Below are 19,699 nucleotides of genomic sequence, written 5' to 3'. Positions count from 1 at the left end.
TCTGTGAAAGCCAATACTTGAGAGGCAGGTGCTGATGTAAAGGAAAGTGGTTTATTTTCAGGTGCCGGCCACCTGGAAGACGGGGAACTCGTCTCAAAGCCCATCTCATGTCTCAGTGGAGGCCAGGGTTTTATAAGGAGGGAGAGGGGAACAGAACAAAGAGATCAGGGGAGGGGGTGCTAAGTTCTCTATGTGCAGACAAGCAGTCCATTCCGATAAGACAGGTGACAGGCCTGCGTGAGTCATCCTGGTTTAGTCATACTGGCTTCACATCATCCTGGCTCCATGTCATCCCAGCTTCATATCATCTTGGCTCCACAGTTGAAGGTCAGCAAATCTCCCAGAGCTGGGGTGCCTGAAGGTCGGACAGTGTATCTTCTGAAGTTAGTTCCTAGGATTCTTATACAAACCTGCTGTTTACCTACAAGCTACATATTAGTCTGAGTCCGCACTTACAGAAACAATGTCAAAGGGATGGTGGGGTGGGTTATAATTCTCCACCATGACAATTTTACATTGTTACAAATTCTAAGCTGAAGTCACTATAAGTTTCTCATCTTTCCCTGAACTTACCTCCAACTCATCCCAGCAACCCTGGAATTTCTTTGTGGGCAATAATATTAACCTCAGAGCACAGGCAAATAGGAAATAATGGGTTACCTGTTATTTACGTTGACCCTCCTACAGCTTCCCCTTGTCCTACATATAAGTGGAATCATACAATATTTGTCTCTAACATTTCCCCCAAATAACCATTTCTTTTCTGGGTCCCTTAATGAAGGCTCTGCCCACTCACCGGCTAGGTGCCTGGCGTGGGACTGAATCGGCCCTGGCCGATGTAAGTGATATCTGCAACGAGCTCAAAAGAGGTGCTGTGCACGCTACAGAGGCCTCCGCGCGTGGGCCAGCCCTGCACCTCCCTCAGGCGTTTCCCCGTGGGGTTTTCTATTTCTTTCCATGTTTGTACTCTTTACAGTAGCAGCTAAGATATAGTTCACACAACGTGCTATGTGCTTTAAAACAAACGTTCCTGCGTCTAAGCCTTACAGCAGCCCTGTGAAATGAAGACTATTATTGTGCACTTTACCAGTAATAAAACTAGGTTTGGAAAAGTTAAGGATCCTACTGAAGGCCATGTAGTCCCTGGCAGTATCAGAGTGCCAGTCTGACCCAGCCCACTGCGGTTGCCACTCTCCACACTGATTTTAAACTTGCTACTCCAGGAGTTCGGAGCAGGTTAAGTTTTCACTTGTTTTGTTGTTATTTTCCATGTGTTTGTTTTGTTTTGCTCCTAATCTTAAATACACAAAATTAAACTAAGAGGAGTTAAGAATATCCTCCAAGACTCAAAATATTCCTTTTCATGTTTATGTTCTAAGCTCTGTGGCTGCCAGAAAATATTTCTTTTCTTTTTTAGATATTTATTTATTTTTAGAGAGAGGGGGAGGGAGAAAGAGAGGGAGAGAAATATCAAAGTGTGAGAGAACCATCGATTGGTTGCCTCTCTTATGCACTCCAACGGGGGACCAGCCTGCCACCCAGACATGTGCCCTGACCGGGAATCAAACCGGTGACCTATTGTTTTGCAGGATGCTGCCCAACCCACTGAACTGTGCGGTCAGGGCCAGAAAATATTTCTTAGTGGAACAGATATGGCAAGTGAAATATCTATACCCTTTATATTTGAGGGAGAAGAACAAAGCTAAAACTAAATGATCAAACTGTTTTCGGGACCGGGAAAGTGATCACCTGCATCCTATTTTGGAATGCTGTAGAGTTGGCCCTCTGTAGCTGCGGGCTCCGCATCTGCAGATTCAAGCACCTGCAGATGGAAAAAATTGAGAAAAAATTGTTATGTTTGTTACCTTGCTGCTGTTATGGCAAACCTATGGTTCAAAAGTGGCTGTGCCATGTACTAGTTGTATTTCCTTAGGCTGTCTGTCTGGTTTCTCCGAGCCTCAGTTTCATCAGCTGTAAAATGGGAATAAAAATTGTACCTATTTTATAGCATGGTTGTAAGGTTTAAATAATGCAATGTTCATACAGCTCTTAGCAAGGGCGCAATAAAATTAGCTATTAGCATGGATGTTCCACAGGGGTCCTCCTTCCTCTACACATTTTATGACACAATTTGGAAAAATGTAGTAGTTAGGCTTAAAGGTGTTAGTTCTGTACTGCCTTTTTTTCATGTCACTATTCTTTAAACAATACGATATAGCAACTGTTTACATAGCATTTACATTGTAAAGGTCTTAGGAGGAGTCTAGAGCTGATTTTGAATAAGGGAGGATGTATGTAGCTTATAGGCCATTTTATATAAGGTTTTGATATTTGGGGGGGGGGGGTGTCTTTGAACCAATCCCCCTCGGATACCGAGAGACAACCATACAGTGTATTCTACTTCAGATCCACTTGAGGAAGAAAATCAAAGACGGGACAGGTCTCAGCACACTTTCTGCTGTGCTTAAATATCACATGTGCGTGTGCACCACGATGGTGTTAAGAAGCAACTCACACCAAGTTTTAGATGGATGAACTACTTTCCAACGTCTGAACTACTTTTTTTCAACCTTTTTCAAAATGTGGTTCCACACTTTCCTGCGTGGTACAGGGCCCCAGAATGATGCTGGTCACAGTGGGGAGAGGCCAGCTGCCCAGGGCAGTGGGCTCCTGCTTGTCTGGGTGAGGGCATCGCTTAGGGGATTTCAGCTGCTGTAAAAGGCAGGCTGCCGGGTGCACTTGAACCTGATGGCCTGTGGAGGCATCACCTGGCCCGTGCCAGTTTTCTTCTTAATTCATGTTGCTCACATTGTGAAGTGTTTTTTCTTCCCTTGTAACTTTGCCGAGCCTGGCCAGGGCAGGGCCGAGTCCCCGAGCTTCTGCATCCCAGGCCCCTTCCAGCACCTCTCTGGCTGTTCTGAGACCCTGTGCCCGCGAGGGAGGGAACTGATCTTGGCCCTGGCTGCTAGGGCACTTACATCCCTTGCAATCCCCTGTTCAGGCCCTGGAGTTTTAAATTTCCAAGAAATGAGTACATGTATGTTCTCACCCCCACCCCTAACTTTCTTTACCTCTGTTTCCTTTTAATGCTTTAACTTTCTCACCATCTGCATTCCAATGAAGGGAGGATCCCTCTCAATCCTGCTTAAACTCGCTCTTTCCGGAGTGTGGGCAGTGTTCTTTGTGTGGCTTAGTGGTTCTGACTGCTAAACAGAGCAGGAGACGAAATGCAATCTTTGGCTCTCTAAATTATATTTATTTTCTCTAGTATTTTGGGCCTGAAGCTTTCCACAAGGAAAACTGAGTGTTTTGTTGAAAAGGAGCGGGTGGGTGGGCTAGATGTGAAAGTAACACATGGTTTCTGGGAGAAGACAGTGCACTGCGGGTCACACAGCCTGGCTCCCAGTCCCCACGTTACCATTAACTCACATCAGTGTGACCAAGTACCCAGGTGCCCGATTTATGAGGCAAAGTGGCTACTGGAGAAGTACGACTGAACAATGGTTAAGGCAAACTCCAAATGGCAAACCTATGGTTCAAAAGTGGCTGTGTCATTTTCTAGTTATATTTCCTTAGGCAGTCTGATTCCTCCAAGCCTCCGTTTCATCGTCCAGAAAATGGGAATAAAACTTGTGCCTATTTTACAGAGTGGTTGGAAGGCTTAACTAAGGTAATGTCCATAGAGCTCTTAGTAAGGGCCCAATAAAGTTAGCTATCAGCGTGGAAGTTCCACAGGGGTCCTCCTACCTCTACACATTTTATGACTTGACTTGAAAAAACAAAATCATTGATAATTAATTTTCTTAAACTTTTTAACTTGTAGTTCTATTTTAGTTTGTTTATTTACTTGTTTACTTTTTATTTTTAAGATGACCCCTTCCTGGTTTGCTTAGAATTTGTTTTATCATAAATGGGTGTTAAATTTGTAAAGTTCTTTTTCTTCATCTACTGAAATTATATTGTTTTTCTCCTTTTGTATAAATATGAACAATTACAATGATTGATTTCTTAATGTTAAACGAACCTTACATTCTGAGGCTAAAGCCCACTTGGTCTGATGCATAACTCTTTGTATTTATTGCTTGATTTGATTTTGTTAAAGGGTGATTGCACCTCATGAACTTGAAATATCATGTTCATGAGGGATATCGGTCTGTGATTTTTGCTGTGTGTGTGTGTGTGTGTGTGTGTGTGTGTGTGTGTGTGTGTGGTCTCTATCTGGTTTCCAGGATCAGAGTAACAGGATAAAATTTGTTGGGAAAGGGGCCCCTCCTTCCTTATCTTCTGAAGGAGTTTATGTAGAATTGCTATCATCTTTCCTTTCCAGGAAAGATTAGCTCTGGATTGTAATGTGACTAAGACGTCCCTTTCTTATACACTCTCTCTCTTTTTAAAATTTTGCACAATAGTCTTTAATATTTTTTCTTCAAAAATTAGAAAAGAGAAAGAAATGCAAGGCATTTCATTGTGTGACTGCATAATAGAGTCTGTTTTATATAAATCAAAAGATAAAAGGAAAAAAGACGGTATGGCATAGGGAAAACAATGCTAAAGGAAATGCAAAGGAAGGAACATTTTCATAAATCATGGAAGGTACCGGCCTGAGAGCTTGCCTCTGATGTTTCTCAGGAGATAGCCAAAATACTGTTTCGTTTAGATTGGTTGTAAAACCATGCAAAAGAAATCTGACACTTCAGAATCTACCACACAAAAATCAAATATGTAAGAAATGAAAACTTTAAAATGAAATTTAAATATCTGGAGATATATATATATATATATATATATTCCAAATGTTTTGACAACTATAACAGGTTTTATGTTAGTGAAGTTGGTTATTTTCTAAGCTCCTTTTCTTGGTGTAGACTAATATAATTGTTCTAATTAATCTTTAAGGAAAGAACTTGGGAACCACAGTTGCAAAAATTATAAACAATAATCTATTAGGTCCTAATATTATATTCTAGTAACTTACATCTTTAAATTGAAATTTTGGTAGGTTTAGATGCTCAGTTAAAATGCTTTTTTAAAAGATGGGCAGTGGGGTGCAGCCTGACCTATAAAAATATCAGTAAGCAAAATAAGGCAGTGACCGAATACCCTGCCAGGTGTAATTAAGTGTTTAAGACTTAAGGGCAAAGCCTCCACTCACCTAGAGTGTTCACTCCAGGGAGATGCAAGGTGGCGGCGGAGCAGGTGGGAGGCACACTCACCTCCTCTCAGGACCAAACTGAATTACAAGTAAATGACAGAACAATTGCCCTGGCCGGGTGGCTCCGTTGAAACATCATCCCACACACCAAAAGATTGCAAGTTCTATTCTTAGTCAGGGCACATACCTAGGCTGTGGGTTTAATCCCAGGCTGGGACATTTACGGGAGGCAACAGATCGATGTTTCTCTCTCTCTACCTTCCTCTCTCTCTAAAATCAATAAATGAATAACCAACCAAAGACTAGCTTAACAGCGATCTTATAACCACATCGAGACTGACAGGAAGGATAGAGATGCAAAAAGGGCTGGCCTCACTTTCACAGATGGCAGCTGAGAATCTGGAGGGATATCCCAGCTGCAAAAGTGCCCCCTGAGGAATGTGGGGGGTCTCAACCCAGGACCACCAACCCAGAACACCAGAGCCAGTAACACTTGACTGTGAAAATCAGTGAAGATTCTGTCCACCAGGGAGGGCATCTGCTAAAAACCCAGGTGCCCTTTTAAAGAGTCAGTGCGGCCACTCATCCTGGACTCCGGCAGTGGGAGGGCGGCTCAGAGGCTCTCAGTGACTGAACCAGGAAGCAGCTCACCGGTGGTGGCAGGCAGAGGTGGATCTCAGGGTGCCTTGGGCCTTTTGCTGACCTGTCCCCAGGCTCAGTGCTGGCAGAAGCTGGCCTTGGTGTACAGCCTTGCCTATCCCATGCACACCCAGGCCCAACAGAGGCAGCAAACTGGGGATCTCTTTGTAGCTCCAAATTGGTTGCCCAAGGCCAATCACAGGCAGCATCTAACATTGCCTTGCACCAGGGTCCCTCCCAAACACTCCAGAAACACCACACCTAGAGGTGGGCTTCAGACATCGTAACAGGATCCAGTTATCTCCACAGCAGCACCTTTAAAGGGAGATCTTTGTAGGCACCAGATCCTGCTGAGGCAAATTCCACTTCCTGTAGTCTGCAAGCACACAGTAGCTTATACAAAATGATCAGGGTCAGTACTCACAATCAGCCAGCCTAAGGGTCAACTCCATGCTGGGATAGGCCAACAGTAATCAAGACTCAACTACATGTCCTGGCCTTGTAGCTCACTTGGTTAGAACATAGTCACAATATGCCAAGGTTGCATGTTCAATCCCCCATTATTAGGGCACAAACAAGAAGCAACCAATGAATGCATAAATAAGTGGAACAACAAATCAGTATCTCTCTCTCTCACCACATACAAGAGTAAACTCAAAATGGATTACATGTAAGACTCAAAACTATAAAACTAGAAGAAAACATAGGTGGTAAAATATCAGACATTTCTCTTGGTAGTATATATATATATATATACTAGATATATATATATATATACTAGATATATATATGTATATATATCTCCCGGGACAAAGGAAACAAAAGAAAAAATAAACAAATGGAACTACATCAAACTAAAAACTTTTTGCCCAGGAAAGGAAACCATCAACAAAATGAAAAGATGACCCACTGACTGTGGGGACATATTCACCAATGAGACATCTGATAAGGGTTTAATATCCAAAATTTATAAAGAATTTAGAAAACTTAATATCAAAAAAACCAAACAATCCAATTAAAAAATGGGCAAAGGACCTGAATAGACACTTCTTAAAAGAGGACATATAGATAGCCAATATACATATGAAAGATGCTCAACATCATTCATCAGAGAAATGCAAATTAAAACCACAATGAGGTATCGCCTCACACCTGTCAGAATGGCTGCCACCAATAAGTCAACAAACAAATGTGGCGAGGATGTTGAGAAAAGGGAACCCTCGTGCACTATGGCTGGGAATGCAGATTGGCGCAGCCACTGTGGAAAACAGTATGGAGGTTCCTCAAGAAATTAAAAATGAAACTGTCTTACAACTCAGCAATTTCACTTCTTGGTATTTATCTGAAGAAACCCAAAACAGTAATTTGAAAGAATACATGCATCCCTTTGTTCATTGCAGCATTATTTATAATAGCCAAGATATGGGAGCAGCCCAAGAGCTCTTCAACAGACTAGTGGATAAAAGAAGTTGTGGTACATATGTACAATGGAATATTACTCAACCATAAAAAGAATGAAATCTTACCATTTGTTATAGCATGGATGGCTAGAGAGTATTATGCTAAGTGAAAGAAGTCAGAGAAAGACAAATACCAAATGATTTCACTTATATGCTGAAGTTAATGAACAATATAAACAAAGAAACAAAACAGAAATAGATTCATACATACAGAGAAGAGACTGATGTTTGCCAGAAGGTGGGTAGGTTCGGGGACTGGGTGAAAAAGGTGAAGGGATTGAGAAGTACAGATGGGTAGTTACAAAATAGATGTGATGATATAAAGTACAGCATAAAAATTATAGTCAAGTCCTGGCTAGTGTGGCTCCGTGGATTGAGCGCCGGCCTGCAAACCAAAGGGTCACCAGTTTGATTCCCAGTCAGGGCACATGCCTGGGTTATGGGCCAGGCATGTGAGAGGCAACCACACATTGATGTTTCTCTCCCTCTCTTTCTCCCTTCCTTCCCCTCTCTCTAAAATAAATAAGTAAATAAATAAAACCTTAAAAAAAAGATATATAGTCAATAATAATATACTAACTACATATGGTATCATGTGGGTACTAGAAATACCCAGGGCAGGGGATACACTCTGTAAAGTATATGATTGTCTACCGCTATGCTATACACCTGAAACTAATACAAAACAATATTGAATGTAAACTGTAATTTGAAAAAAAAATTTAAAGAACATTCAACTTTAATCAGGTAGCTCAGTTGGTTAGAGAGTCGTCTGGATATACCAAGGTTGTGGGTTCAATTCCCAGTCAGCACATGCAAAGAGGCAATCAATGAATGCATCAATAAGTAGAACCACAAATCCATGTCTCTCTCTCCCTCTCTCTCTCTCTCTCTCTCTCTCTCTCTCTCTCTCTCTCTATCTGTCTCCCCCTCCCTCTCCCTGCACCTCTTCTCCCCCTGAAATTAATAAAGAATGAAATTTAAAAAAATAAAAGCATATTTAGTCCAGAAACGTGGAGGCTGTATCCAGTGAAGTGAGATTAAAGTCTTGGATATATTAATGCTTAGTTACCTCTATATATGGCAACTGGTAAAAATAAGTGTTTATATCAGAAATCTTAGAATTATCTTTTTACAATAATAAATTTTACAGATTGATCTGCAATTCACTTATTCCTCCCATTATTGCTTTTTTCCGTGATTCTGGTTGCTTCTTTAGTGGTCTCAGGCATCTTTTTAACATAATTATTTCTCAAGAGAAGGAAATGTTGCTTTGAGCATTAAAATGTATATATGGGTCTGCTATATTTATAAAATGGCTCTTAAAGTATTGATTCTTGGTAGAAGGCAGAAATTAGCCACACTGGTTGGAGGGGAGCTGTTATCTTCAGAGTCTTTTCGTACATCACTCTTCTTGGGAAGTTCTCCTTTTCAGGGTTATTTAGGTTTTCAAGAGACCATTCAAGAATTTTTACATGAGAAGTGAGACTGGTCTTCATCACTGGGGCTCAGTTTGCTGGCAAATTCTGCTCTGTTCTCCTCTTTTTCTGCTTTAGTGGAAATGGCACCCAATTCATGGCAGTGGAGCTTATGGTTGGAACAATAGATGGATCAAACTGGTCTACTTTCTGTAAATCAATAGGCACAGGAATTCAACCTATTTTAGTATTAACACTAACAGGACTCTTAAGCAAATGATCGATTCCTTCACTATTGTTGGTATCTGTGGAAAACAGTAAGGAGCTTGACCTCCTGCTCAAGCCAGGGTCCGCATTTGTCTTTTTTGATGTCATTCAGACATCTGGCTCCTTTCTTCAAATTCTCCCAATGCTCACATGAACTGGGATGCTTTTGAACGCCCTGTTGAAGGTCATCATGAATTGTTTCAGGAGCAAGGGCAGCTTGCTCTTATGGCAGCTTTCTTTATTTCCAAGAATAGTTTGATCAGGCATATTCCTCAAAGTAGCGTTTACTTATTTTATTTATAGATTTCCAGACAAAAGAGTGAATTTTTTTCACTTAGGCATACTTTCTAATTTAATGTCTTGACCACCCTTCCCAAGACTCAAACATTCAACTCTCCCAGAACTACTGCAGAGGGCAATTTTCTGATGCTTATGGCCATTGTCCTGAGGGTCCAGCACTTGAGACATACCTGTCTGTGGAACTACAACATCTCATGTCATCCTAATCTGTCAGGTCAATGTCAAACACCTGTTCTTCCTCCTGAGCCCGATATAACGTGCCCGTATCTCCTTTTCCAGATCTCTCTGCCTGTTGAAGGATGGGTGGCGAATATAAATATCATTTTTCAACATGAATGAAAATTCACGGGGTTGAAAATAATTTGTTATCACTCTGCCACAGTTGAGGCAGCGATGGTGCTGGGCATGGAGAAGGAGCCTCCAGTAACAAAGCTTGGGCAGCTGGGCAGCTGGGCAACATCAAACATGTCCTTGGAGCACGGCGCCCCGAGACGGCCCGCGCAATCCCCTTCCCTGCTCAAAGTACGCTTAAAGGTGAAATTATATGTTCCCAGCCTGCTATTCTTCTCCTTCATAACACATAAATTTACTTATTTAATTTGTCAGATTTAATATAATTTAATACTTATCATTATTTTTCTTTTATTACTGTGAGGCTTCTTCATACAATTAGAAGCTTCATATTATCTTCATAAACCTGGCTCAGTAGTAGAAAGCTGGTAAATATTTAGTGAATGAATGCATAGGTGATGAATAAATGAGTCAATATTTTCAGATGAGCTTCCCAGAAAATTTGCATGTCCCTCTGGAACATTAAGTTCAGCTTCCATTCACTGAAGGCCCATTTGGTGACAAGTATTGTATAACTTACAAAGATGGATACACAAATGCCCCTGCCTGGGGAGCTTAATGTCTAATGGGAGAAAAGAGGAGGAAATACCTAGGCACAACAAAATATGAAATTCACAGTTGTCCATTCCCACTATGGGAAAACAGAAACCAGATTCACGCTGCCCAGGCAAAGCAGCATGTTTGACCTGGCTCCTGGAAAGAGAGAACAGGATTTTCCAGGCAGCGAAGGTGAGGCAACAGAGAGCAGGAGCAGCTCTTTGTGAGCCAGGCAAACCTCGCCCCAGCACACAGCCGAGGGGCTGTTCAGTGTGGCCCGCAGTTGGGATGCTTAGGAAATGGTAGCTCCTGCCATAGACAGAGGGTGGAGGAAGCAAGGGGGGTGCTAGGGAGCCTGGAAGGACCTTGAATGCTCATGAGGAAGTTTTCACCTGGCCCTGCAGGCAGTGCTGATGCCACCAGAGGCTGTTAAGTAGGACAGTGCTCTGCAGACTGTCCCACCAGAGCGCTCCTTAGGGCAGAGAAGTGCACGTGTGCACCACGGGAACCTGGGAGCACAGTCCAGAACAACCTGCCACAGGGCACTGCTTAAAAGTCTTTCTTTAGCTTAAAAATGCATATGAATTTTGCATTCTACTCCATATATTTTTTTAAATACAGAGCATTGTTTTCAGTTATTTACCATTTAGTAAAATGAGACTCCAAGAAAATAATGCGATTATTCTATAACTCTGTGGAGATGAGCATATCTTTTTAAGGAGTACAGAATAAGGAGAATATCCATTTTGTTCACTGCTGTATCTCCAGCAACTCAAACAGTGTCTGACACATAGCAGGTGCTCAATAAGCATTCATTAAATGAATGAATGATGGACATCAAATGACAAGATAGGACCAGATATTCTATAAAGTGATGTATAGGCAGATGGCAGTCAGATTATGTAAGAGGCACAACCTAGAGTGGGGATTTGGCACTTCAGGCCTCTGCTGCCAGACAGGCTGTGTGCTAAATAAAATAAGTCCTTCCCTCAATCACTCACCTTGGACACCACAGCCCGCCAAAAGCTTGGAAATGTAAGAGAGGCTGGGTGGGTGGGGGGCAAGCACAGGTCTTTTCTTACCTCTGAATTAATCTCAAAGAATGGGGAAGCACTCCACAGGGAAAACTGTAGATAAAAACAGAGACTACTGTTAAGCTAAAAACAATAACAACAACAACAAAGAAAAGAAATTAGAGCTGTTCTCTGCTGTTTCTCAAGAAGCTTCCCTCTCTGGAACCTCACCTCAGAGGACTCGCTCCTTCCTTTCTGCTCCTCTTCTCTTTCTTGCAGCCCGACCTTGAGTCATGAGTTCACTCCTGCTTGGACATGTAGCACTTATTCCTGCCTCTGTCTCGACAAAGCTCCCCTCCATCTGTCACCTGCCCTACCTACTGAAACGCTAGGGTTCTTCAGACTGGAAGTCTTATTTCTGTCATGGGTTTTCGTCATCCATCTCTTACCATCTCCTCTGAGCGCCCGCGGTTTTGCAGGTTGTGCCAATTTGAGGCTGTCTTAGTGTTCTGTGCTTCTTCCATGTGGCATTGGGTGCTCCACGGGGCAGGGGCTGGGACTCCTGTGTTAATTGTACCCTCACGTCTTCACAGAACCCCTGTGCGACTCTGTGGTGTCCTACGTGGCCAAGAGGTAGGCTCACTGGTTGACGAGGGAGCTAGAAGCCAAGGCAACCTGCCTGCAGGCCCCAGGCAGTGCCTCCCAGGGCTGGCCACCGAGCTCTCACGGGCAGGCACCCTCAGATCTCTGCTGAAGTCCTGGAGAGTTCATGTCCCCAGAAAGATCCCAGCTGGCGGCCAATGTGGTGTGGCCAGAAAAGCTGATTCCAGGACTAAAAACCACAGTGGCCTTCAAAGATACAGAGAAAATGAAGGGCTTAAACAAATATTTTCCTAGGAAGGCCTCAGTCTCTGGTAGGTTTCCAAGCTGCAAGCGCAGCAAAAGAGCTGAGGGTGGAGGAAAGAGCTCTGCCGGCAGAATGGGGCTTCATGTACCCTGGGCATGACGGTTTCATCCCTAGGAGTTCTGTGCTTCTTTAAGGAAAACCTTGATTCATTTTCTCCCAATCTGAACCAAAATGGTTTAAATGCAACCTGCCTGTCGAGCAGGAAGGAAGGAGGGAAGGAAGAAAGGAAGGAAGGAAGGAGGGAGGGAAGGAAGGAAGGAGGGAAGGGGGGAGGGAGAGAGGAAACATTTTTTAAATTCCCACACACTTTTTCTCTGTGGTCAAAATGATAATTTCCTGCTTCCACGTGAGAATTGCTCTCACATTTTCCAGGTACCCTTCTCTCAGACAAGGTCATGAGGAGGAGAGTCTGCGGGGAACCAGAAGCTTCCTCTCTCCTTTCCTATCCTGCTGAGCAAAGGGTGTTGCAGCAGAAATGTTTCCGGCAGAACTGTGACCCCCTGTCTCCAACGGGAGCTTCCTGGGGACAAGGACAAGCAGTTTTGTTCCTGAGGGACTGTCCTCTCAGCACAGGGTTAGACAAACAGTATCGCAGTCAAGGGGTACCACTCTGCAAAGATGACTGTCTGCTGAACAGGGGAAGTAGGAGGATAAAAGTCATGACTGTCATTGTTTTTAGTTGTTCTCAAAAATGGAGTAGGAAAACGTATGTCGAAGACAATGCCTGCCCTGTCCCTCTCGCCCCCAGTCACTTAACTGGTATTTTAGGTAAAGCGGTGGGTTGAACAAAAGCAGCGTTTCCTCACCGAATCCCAGCGGGTGAAGGTAGAGGAATAAACAAACGTAAGTCGACAAGGACGAGAGAATGGGGAGGAAATAAAGCTGAGAGGCCACCAAGTGCTTGGACACAGGGAAGGAGACGGAGGAGAGACGCTGACTCACCCAGTCACAGCGGCCGAAACCCTCTGCAGGTGGGGGGCAGGTCGGTTCAGGAAAAGACTCAGCCTTCACTGGTGTGGCTCGGCTGGTCGGGCAACTACCTGCAAAGCGAGAGTTTGCCGGCTCTGTTCCATTGTGAGAGGTCACTGGTTCAATTCCCGGTCACGGCACAGGTCTGGGTTGCGGACCAGGTCCCTGGCTGGGGGCACGCGTGAGAGGCAGCCACACATGGATGTTTCTCTCCCTCTCTTTCTTCCTCCCTCCCCCTCTCTCTAAAAAGTAAATAAATGAAATCTTTTTTTAAAAAGCTACACAGGTACAACAAAGGGTTGAGCTGGGACATGAAGAAATCAGAAGAAAATCTGTTTAGAAAGAGCAGTTAGATATCTAAGTTTCTCCTTTGCACCCTCCACAGAGAGGCCCAAGCTCCCCCCCGCCCCCACAGGAGGGATTTGGGAGAACCAAACACCAGGCACTGCAGAAGCAGAGGACCAAACTGTGAACACGGAGATTCCTGAAGTCAGGGTCTGCAGGCTTTTCTCTGAGGCCATTTGACTTGCAGGACATGCCTGACCCCTTACCCGCCCAGCTCAGAGATCATTAGCGGTCTGTCCACCTCCCCTTGGTAGATGGGTGATTTAATAATTCTCCTCTGGAGAAACAGAACAGCTTCAGAGACACTGATGTTTGGGAATTCCACTCTGAAAAAGCCTACAGAGAAGTCCCCTGGAAGAAACCTCGTTCCCTCACAGAGCTTCCAAACAGCTTTTTAGTAACTCTCTACCCAACACCAGACCTTTGAGAAAAATAGGAGAAAGACAAATAGAAACAGAGACTATGCAAGGAACCCTATGATTAATAGCCTCAGAGATATAAGGGATGAAACTGTAGAATGTCATGCAAATGATAGAGATAATGATAACAGCAATGTTTATTGAACGTTTATTATGTACCGGGAATGTATTAAAACTCACTTCATTTTCATAACTTGCTTTAATCATTTAATGCCCATGAGCTGGGTACAATTATTTCCTCACATTGTAGATGACAGAACTGGGGCACAGAGAGGATAAGGAACTTGCCAGTAAAGGAATGTATACTACGTGTACTTGAGTCCCCGAGCTTAACGACTACCATATAGTGACTCCCAAGAGCTCCTTTGAAAAAACTTTTAAAACAAGCAACATGAGAAAAAAGAAAGTTATAGGATCAATCTAGGAATTTCAACATCTGACACATGCGTACAAAGAGGAATAAGAGAAAGTGGAAGGAATTATTTTTAAATAGCATAATAACATTTCCTGACATTTAAATGGAATGACTTTTCAGGCTAAATGACCTAAAAATAAATGAATGGAAAAAAAAGACCTACACCAAAAATCCATCATAGTAAAATTTTACAACTCTGTGGATGAAAATAAAACCCTAAAAATGTCCAGATAGAAACAAGAGGTCACTTTTATTTATTTACTTTTAATATGTGTATTGGCCCTGGCTGGTGTGGCTCAGGGGATTGAGTGCCAGCCTATAAACCACAGGGTCGCTGGTTCAATTCCCAGTCAGGGCACATGCCTGGGTTGCAGGCCAGGTCTCCAGTTGGGGGCGCACGAGAGGCAGTCACACAGTGATGTTTCTCTCCCTCTTTCTCCCTCCCTTCCCCTCTCTCTAAAAATAAATAAAATCTTTAAAAAATAAATATATTTATTGGTCTGAGAGAGAGGAAAAGAGAGAGAAATGAATGCGAAAAAGAAACATCAATTGGCCGACTCCCATGCCCCGACCAGGGATCCGACCCACAACCTAGGCCTATGCCCTGACAGAGTCGAAACCCCAACCTTTTGGGGGGAACAACACTCCAACTCACTGAGCTGCACCAATGAGGGCAAGAGGTCACTTTTAAAAGATGAATTAGAGGTGACATCAGACTTCTCTGTAGTAATTCGGGAAGCTAGAAGTCAATGGAGCCTCCAGAAATTTGAGTCAAAATTCTGTCACACCTAGCATTCTGTACCCAGCTAAACCCTGAATGCAGTGTGAGACAGAATGCGTGTTGCGTGTGAGCAGGTGACAGTTACCTGCAGCAGGGAAACTGACGGAGGGACTGATTGTTCACGGTCTAGCATCTTGTTCTTTTTGAATGTTTAGCATATGCTTATAGTGCATTGTTCCAAAAATGGTCTTAAAGCCTTTTAAGTGTGTTAATAATTAACTGGATTTGGGAATCACCCATCCTGGGTAATTTCTTGTTCTTCACCACTGCTCTCCCATAAGCCTGAAACGTGCGGGGCCTGTGGGCAGAGAAAGGAAGGTCAGCCAGACCTGTTTGCTGCAAGGGTGAAAATGCGAAGATCATCTGGAAGACAGTCCTCTGGGAAGCCGAAGACTCATCTTTAGGTCGTCTGAGTAATTGCTTGGGTGTAGACGAGTAAGTGAGCACGGAGCAACCATTTGAGTCATTTGGGTGTGGGTGAATGACAGGAAAAAGTAGAGTTAGGGGAAGTTACTTGGCGTTGCACATCCGCCCTTGCTGAGAACTGACATTTCCCACCGGGATGTGTACTATGTGCGGAAGCCAAAATGCAGTGCTGGCCCTGTCCGTGCCACCTTTTTTTTTTCCTTTAAATCCTTGCCACCTTAATGGGAGAAGCTGAAGTCTGGGTGAGCAATTTATCCGTGAACCATCATTAAGGAGCATACTGATCAAGGTCCAGATCTCTGATTGCCCTTATCTGTCTCTAGGGGAAGGACGCTCTGAGATGTTTCTGAGGAACCATGAGCTAAGCCTGATTACAGTTCTGCTCACACATTTGATGCAAGAAGCATATTAAAGCTATTGACATTCTTAAGAACTTTCCTAATATACTAGTTATTTTTAAGCCCCTTTAAAAGTCTGTGTTAAATATATGGTGTAATGAGCCCTGGCCAGGTAGCTAAGTTGGTTAGAGTGTCATCCTGATATGTCAAGGTTGCAGGTTCTATCCCTGGTCAGGGCACATACAAGAAACAACCAATGACTGCATCAATAAGTGGGACAACAAATTGATATTTCTCTCTCCCTTCTTCTCTCTCTGAAATCAATGAATAAAAAAAGTTAAAAAAAAAAAAAAAAAAAGCCCTGGCTGGGTGGCTCAGTGGGTTGGAGCATCGTCCCACACACCAAAAGGCTGCGGGTTCAGTTCCCAGTCAGGGCACACACCTGAGTCGCAAGTCCAGTTCCTCAGGTAAGAATTGAAAATAATAAGTAAATAAATGGTATGATGATATGATCATCTTTTCATGAACATATTAGTAAAAATATAGTCTAGCGCTTCACCCAAGTGATGTTAGGTCGATGGCATCAGCCTTTTGAAGAAAGACTACCTTACTCTTTAACGCTGCCCTATGGGGGTCACTAGTTTTCACATTCTACCTGCCATAATCTTTGAAGATAATCCCTCCCCCTTCCCAATATCAAGATGGCACAGCTTATGTAAAAATTTCCCCATGACATATTCCAGGAAACTGTGTTATAAGAGTGATATGAAAATTATAGTTTACATCTATAGCATATAGGTCTCAAGTAAGACTATTTGAGTTGAAATTCTGGCTCTATCAACTGTTATCTCTGAGATCTTAGCAAATTACTTAGCCTCTCTGAGTCTTAGGTTTTGCTCTGTAAAATGAGGTAAAACCTTGCCTCATAGAATTAGATAATCATGTGAATTTTTATGTATAAATATATACGTATATACATATAACATATATATCCCTTAACATACAATAATTGGCATATAGTAAGCACTCAATAAATGCTAAATTTTATAAAGCATTTTGATAACTTTCAGATAAACTAACACTAAACTATAATTCTCACTTATTCTGCATAATGAAACTCCAAATATGTAGGGAAAGAGTTGTGAAATCTGAGAAGCACTGTACAAATATAAAAGTATAATATTCAGCTTATATTTACAAGTCTATACACCAGAAAAAATTTCATGTCAGAATCTGCCCTTAAGGGATGTTGTAATTACAAACGCACTAGTGAGTTGGCCAAAGCATTTTTAATTCTGTAAGACGGTGATTATCACTGTGAGTGGTGAGGCAGAGGAAGTTAATGTGTAATAATTTTTAATTTCCATTGAAGTGTGTGGAAGGCAGCCTCTCATTGCCTCCACGATTCCTGCCTCCTAACACTCCCCTCCCCTTGAGTGTGGGCTACAATTATTTAACTGCTCCTAACAAATAGAATATGGCTGCGGCGATATGTTATGTTCCCTCTGCGCTTCCAGGTCGAGCACTTTCTTGTGCTCCCTCTGGGGTTACTCCCCTGGGGTCAGCCAGCTGCCACAGGGCACAGCAGCGCCATGGAGAGGCCCATGTGGTGAGGGCCTGACAGCCACCGACCCCCACGTGTGTGAGCTTAGAAATGAGCTTTTCCTGCCTCTGTGGGGCGTTCAGATAAGAGCACAGCCCCAGCCAGCAGTTTTATTTCATCTCATGAGCGACTCTCAGCCAGAGCTACCCAGCAAAGGTGTGCTCAGATTGCTGACCCACAGAAACCGGATGAGACATGTCTGTTGGGGGGGTGAGGAGAGGTAGAGAGGGTAACGGGGAGATAAACGGTGATAGGAGGAGACTTGACTTGGGGTGGTGAGCACACAATACAATAGTGTACCCCTGAAACCTATGTAATTTTATTAACCAATGTCACCCCAATAAATTCAATTAAAATTTTATAAAAATATTGACACTGTAAAACAAGAAAAATATTTTTAAATAAGTAAAAATATAAATTGATAACAATGAAAAAGATGTTTATTGTTTTGAGATGCTACGTTTTGGGACAATTTGTTATACAGCAATACATAATTAATAAATTAGTACGTATATGCACAGAAAATACATTTGTAACAGTGTCAACAATAAAAAATATGTTTCGGAGCAAAGGGGAAAAAATTGGAACTATTGTAACAATATAATCAATAACATATACTTTAAAAAAATAAAAATATGTTTCAAAGAGAAAGAAGATGAAAAGCCCTGAGGGAACCGACAAGAACACTAGCCTAACCCTCGACCAATAAAATCTGTGTTAAATAGAGAGAGAGAGAGAGAGAGAGAGAGTCCGTATAATGTACTGCTAAGGGCACGCGTGTTAAGAGTAAAAATGTCTGGAATGACGGCTCTGCTCCTCACTCACTGTGTGTCTGGGGCAAGGCATCCCCCTGCATGTCAGTGTCTTTGCCTGTAGGGTGAGGATAATAACAGTGCTTTCCTCACACAATGTTGGGAAGATTAAAAATGGGAATGACTAAGTCAAGTAGAACAATACACATAAGTGCTCAAAAGTTGTTAGCTTTTATCAATAGACGCTTCCGTATGGGGTTCTAAAGTACATTGGATGATAAATGTGTACTGTCTGTCATTTTGTTTGTTTCACGTCTCTTCTGTCTTTACAGAGTGCAACTGGGGGGAGAAAGAGATGAAGTGGGACCAGTGTCTCCTTGTTACTGGCTTTGATTGGAAGGTGAAGGGGGAAGTATAAAGTTAGAAGCTGAAATGAGGCTTTAATTTATCAGCGGATTTTAATTATCAGCAAAACCTCAATTCTCCATTGCCGTGAACCCCTAAAAATGGACTCTTGCCCTCTCAGTAGTAAGTCTGTGTCCATTTTTAATTTCTCCCCTCTGTTTAAATCTCTCAGCAGAAGGTAATAAAAGATTTAGGTTTAGAAAGCGACTTGGCACTTGGAATGAGATAGAGGCTATAAATAGATATGCCAATGAACTAAGTCAGTACGGGATCCAGCTCTCAGAGTCTCAGAATTGAAGGCACCCAGTCTTGTCTCCTCTGCACACCGACACAGGCATGCTCGTAAGGGTCTCTAGACAGCTGTGCGTGTGTTTTCCTACGTAGGTGAACGTGGATCCGTGCATGGAACATGTACTAGCATATTACCAAGGACACAATTCTGAAGGATGTGGTGTATTGCTGAGTGGCAGAGTGATCCCTGGGGACCAGGGCAGTATCCTTTCCCTGACAACTACTACTGGAGATCCCAGGATAAAACACTGTTCCCAGATATCAACCCCAGTTCTGTAGGACAGTGACAGAGCAGGTACGATGATCATGTGACATTACTGACCGGTCTGTGAGAACTTGTCTGGACAAAGGGTGCAGGATGATGCTCACATTTGCCGGGGACTGAGTTCAGCTTGGCTGCTGGCTGCTGGTCCCAGCCTTTGGAATGCCCCCACCTCATTTATAGATGCTAACATGCCACCTTACTCATCAAGGCCCAGGTTAGATGCCTTTTTCTATGAAGCCATCCCTGGTCACCATGGTGATCTTCCTCCTCTCAATTCCTACAGCACTTTCTGACCCTGACATTGATACTGATCACATATTGCCTTGAATGGGACTTGCTGGATTGTTGTTCTAAGTTTCTCTGTTACTGTGATGTCTTCATAGACAAAGGACAATGCCATCCATCTCTGTATCCCCAGCAGCACCCATATGGTAATAGAAGTGCCTGCCACTCACAGTCATTGAACAGATGTACACTCCTGGTTACTCTGCTCTGGTGGAGCTATTTTGTCAAAGTTCCCATTTGCAGGACCTAGAATCAGAAGCTTTGGGGACAAGGTGTGTGTTTGAGGAAATGCTATAGGAATCAGTATCCCTGAATATCGTATAGCATACTATAATAAAGTAGTTGATACTAACAGACCTGT

The 19,699-nt window shown here is 42.9% G+C and overlaps 1 protein-coding gene and 1 pseudogene across 1 annotated transcript in view; one reads left to right on the top strand and one right to left on the bottom strand.

Annotated features, from left to right (window-relative positions):
• The window catches only part of CLMP (CXADR like cell adhesion molecule), a 108,152-nt gene that overhangs the window by 53,613 nt on the left and 34,840 nt on the right, over positions 1-19,699 (top strand). The gene's annotated exons all lie outside the window — the stretch shown is intronic.
• Positions 800-11,661, bottom strand: LOC149997308 (DNA primase small subunit-like; annotated as a pseudogene).

The sequence above is a fragment of the Furipterus horrens genome, unplaced genomic scaffold (genome assembly GCF_987537825.1).
Source record: "Furipterus horrens unplaced genomic scaffold, mFurHor1.1.pri manual_scaffold_11, whole genome shotgun sequence".
In the NCBI taxonomy this organism is placed as follows: Eukaryota; Metazoa; Chordata; class Mammalia; order Chiroptera; family Furipteridae; genus Furipterus; species Furipterus horrens.
Note: the sequence above shows the minus strand (reverse complement) of the source record. Positions and strands in the feature narration are given on the sequence as shown.